Source organism: Cnephaeus nilssonii (assembly GCF_951640355.1).
Source record: "Cnephaeus nilssonii genome assembly, chromosome: X".
Taxonomy (NCBI): domain Eukaryota; kingdom Metazoa; phylum Chordata; class Mammalia; order Chiroptera; family Vespertilionidae; genus Cnephaeus; species Cnephaeus nilssonii.
In genome coordinates, this window is record NC_137071.1 from 82,394,821 (window position 1) to 82,398,817 (window position 3,997).

General features: G+C 46.7%; 1 pseudogene across 1 annotated transcript; it reads right to left on the reverse strand.

Annotated features, from left to right (window-relative positions):
* Window positions 1–3,537: 3,537 nt before the first annotated feature.
* LOC307095515 (small ribosomal subunit protein eS27-like) lies at window positions 3,538–3,785 on the reverse strand (annotated as a pseudogene). The gene has a single exon. The product of its transcript is annotated as a small ribosomal subunit protein eS27-like (transcript).
* Window positions 3,786–3,997: the final 212 nt, after the last annotated feature.

Here is a 3,997-nt window from a genome sequence, read left to right on the forward strand (position 1 = left end):
GTGCACGAAATTTGTGCACCGGTGTGTGTGTCCCTCAGCCCAACCTGCACCCTCTCCAATCTGGGACCCCTCGAGGGATGTCCGACTGCCCGTTTAGGCCCGATCCTACTGCTGGCTCCCAACTGCTCCCCTGCCTGCCTTCCCGATTGCCCCTAACCGCTTTTGCCTGCCAGCCTGATAACCCCCTAACCTAAGGTGACCAGGCATCCTGCTTTTGGCAGGATAGTCACGATTTTTAACAATTTGTCCCACTTCCCACGGTGTTTTCAAAAAGTCCTGATTTTTGGAAAGAATGCACGACAAGCTAGGGAACGGCGGGAGAACGGGAAGGGAATATACGGTTTTCGGCGGCCATGTGGCTATTTAGCCAGGATATGAGTTTTATATTATTTTTGTTAATTTTATAATGTTAAACTTTAATAATAACAAATAATTGTTGAGAACTGATTATCGAGAACTGCTTATCAAAGTTCGCATTGTTGATCAGTTGTTAGAATTCGACCACCATTGTTTGGATTTAATGAACAATGGCATGTTTTGGGATTGGCAACGACGAAAACATTTTGTAACTGTCTCTCAGACGATGCACATCATACTGCGCGCTAGTAAGCTAGTTAAACAAGTGATGTCATTACAAATCAGCTATTCAGATAATTTAGGTAAGTAATTTATTTATTTATTTCATAAATACATACATTTTCTTGAATTTAGCAGACAGTACTCGTATTATTTATATTTTATAGTGGCGGCAAAAAGTCTAGCGCCGGCCTTGAAAGTGACACTTACGACTTACCTTACAGCAAATTCATAACCTTTTAAACAACGACAGCAATCTACTAAAAAAAATTCACTCAAATGAGAAATATGCCAAAGAATAAAACAATACTATACATAATTTTTTATTTATTATATTTGTAAATTGTACTTATGTTGAAATTTTAAAAAATATATTACAATACTGTTTTTGTGTTCTATGAAAATTTTTGTTGCTCCATATAGACCAAATTTTTAATCAAGAACCACCCCCCAGGTCAATGGTGTCCCGCTTTACCAATGTTAAAATCTGGTCACCTTACCCTAACCACTCCCCTGCCAGCCTGATTGATGCCTAACTGTTCCCCTGCCAGCATATTTGCCCCTAACTGCCTTCCCCTGCAGGCCTGGACACCCCTAAATGTCCTTCCCTGCAGGCCTGGGTCTCCACCAACTGCCCTTCCCTGCAGGCCCGGTCGCCCCCAACTTCCCTCCTCTGCCTTCCTGGTCACCTCTAACTTCCCTCCCCTGCAGGCTTGATCACCCCCAACTGCTCTCCCTTGCAGGCCAGGTCCCTCCCAACTGCCCTCCTCTGCTGGCCTGATCGCCCACAACTGCCCTCCCTTGTAGGCCTGGTCCCTCCCAACTGCCCTCCCCTGCTGGCCTGATTGCCCACAACTGCCCTCCCTTGCAGGCCTGGTCCCTCCCAACTGCCCTCCCCTGCTGGTCATCTTGTGGTGGCCATCTTGTGTCCACATGGGGGCAGCCATCTTTGACAACATGGGGGCAGCCATCTTGTGTGTTGGAGTGATGGTCAATTTGCATATTACTCTTTTATTAGATAGGATAGAGGCCTGGTGCACGGGTGGGGGCCAGCTGGTTTGCCCTGAAGGGTGTCCCGGATCGGGGTGGGGGTTCCCTTGGGGCATGGGGCGGCATGGGCGAGGGGCCTGTGGTGGTTTGCAGGCTGACCACACCCCCTGGTGACCCAAGTGGAGGCCCTGGTATCTGGGATTTATTTATCTTCTATAATTGAAACTTTGTAGCCTTGAGTGGAGGCCAAGGCAGGCCAGAGCAGATGGAAAGCTTGGCTTCCTCCATCGTGGGGGGCAACTCAAGCCCCCTGCTCTCTCCAGCTCCGTGGCTGCAGCCATTTTTGTTGGGATTTATTTATCTTCTATAATAGAAACTTTGTAGCCTTGAGCAGAGGCCAAGGCAGGCCAGGGTGTGAGGAAAGCTTGGCTTCCTCCATTGCTGGGGAAACCCAAGCCTCCTGCTCCCTCCGTGGCTGCAGCCATTTTTGTTGGGTTAATTTGCATACTTGCTCCCGATTGGCTGGTGGGTGTGGCTTGTGGGTGTAGCTGAGGTATGGTCAATTTGCATATTACTCTTTTATTAGATAGGATTAGAAGCCCGGTGCACGGATTCTTGCACCAGTGGGGTCCCTTGGCATGGCCTATGGGTATCAGGCTGAAACTGGCCCTCTGACATCCCCCAAGGAGTCCCAGATTGCGAGAGGGCTCAAGGCAGGCTGAGGGACACCGGTGCACGATCGGGGCCGGGGAAGGACCATGGAATGGCTTCAGGGAGTGTCTGGTATGTCTCACCCAGTCCTGATCAGGGAAATCGTGGCCTATCAGGGCCGTCTTGCCCAGTCCCGATTGGGATTGATCAGGGCCTGCTGGCTGGGGAGGGACTGCGGGAGGTTGGCTGGCTGGAGAGGGACTGCAGGAGGGCTCCAGGGCATGTCTATCCTGTCTCACCCAGTCCCAATTGGGCAGTCCCCAGCAGCAAGCTAACCTACTGGTCAGAGTGTCTACCCCCTAGTGGTCAGTGCACATCATAGCGACCGGTCGAATGGTGGAACAAACAGTCAGACACTTAGCATATTAGGCTTTTATTATATAGGATATTTTTATTGGTTTCAGAGAGTAATGGAGAGGGAGAGAGAGACAGAAACATCAAAGATGAGGGAGAATCATTGATTGGCTGCCTCCTGCATGCCCCACACTGGGGACTGAGCCTGCAACCCAAGGCATGTGCCCTGACCAGGAATCGAACCCTGACCTCCTGGTTTATAGTAAATGCTCAACCACTGAGCCATGCCATCTGGGCAGGAGATATGTTCTGAGAAATGTATTATTAGGCAATTGCATTGTCATGTCAACATCATAGAGTGCACTTATGCCAACATAGATAGTATAGCTTACTACTCACCAAGGCTATATGGTATAGCCTATTGCTCCTAGGCTACAAGCCTATACAGAATAGTACTGTACAAAACAATAGGAATTAAATCAAACACAAGAGAAAATGATGAAATCAATAGGCTTGGTAAACACTAGATCTAAGAGGCTGCTGCCAGTGTAACACAGCATACTGTTTTACAGTAAACTTTATTACATAAGCAGAAAAAGTACACTCTAAAATAACAAAAAGTCCCCCTGGCTGATGTGGCTCAGTGGTTGAGCATCGACCTAGGAACCAAGAGGTCATTGTTCAATTCCTGATCTGGGTACATGCCTGGGTTATAAACTCAATCCCCGGTGGGGTCCTGCAGGAGGCAGCTGATCAATGATGTTTCTCTCTCATTGATGTTTCTATCTCTATATCCTTCTCCCTCTCTCTCTCTGAAAATCAATAAAGACATATTTTAAAAATAAAAATTATAGTATAGTAAATATGTAAACACATAATTCTCAATAAATACTAGTTCCTTTTTTCTTTTTAATCCAAAATGTGTTTATTGGAATGGTTCCCCACTCATCTTGATTTGAGGTGCTTTTAGTGCTGCTTCCTTCTGAAAAAGCGTCCTTCTGTAAGCCTTGCTTTTCCTCCTGTAGAGGCTGACAGAGGACAGTGGAGCAATCAACACACAAAACTACCGTTTGTGCAGAGATAAAGACGGTGGTGATTTTATAGCATCCTGGGCATTTCACATCTATGAAGTAGGCATTGTGGCTCTGCACCAGGTGCTTATTGTGTTTCCTCTTCTCTTCTGGAGACGGATAGAGATCTTTAGGGAGAAGCATCTTGCCATAGGGAGGTCGTCACCCCAGAAAGGCAATACTAGTTCCTTTTAAGAATGTATGAAGGGGGTATAATCTGGACATTAATCCTCTCTTTTTGGAACAACTAGACCCACTAGATAGTAGGAAAGTTATGTGGAGTTTAAAATACATTAATCTTCATTGTTCTACATCAAGCATGTCAAACTCAAAGTCTAACACAGCCCAAATAAATG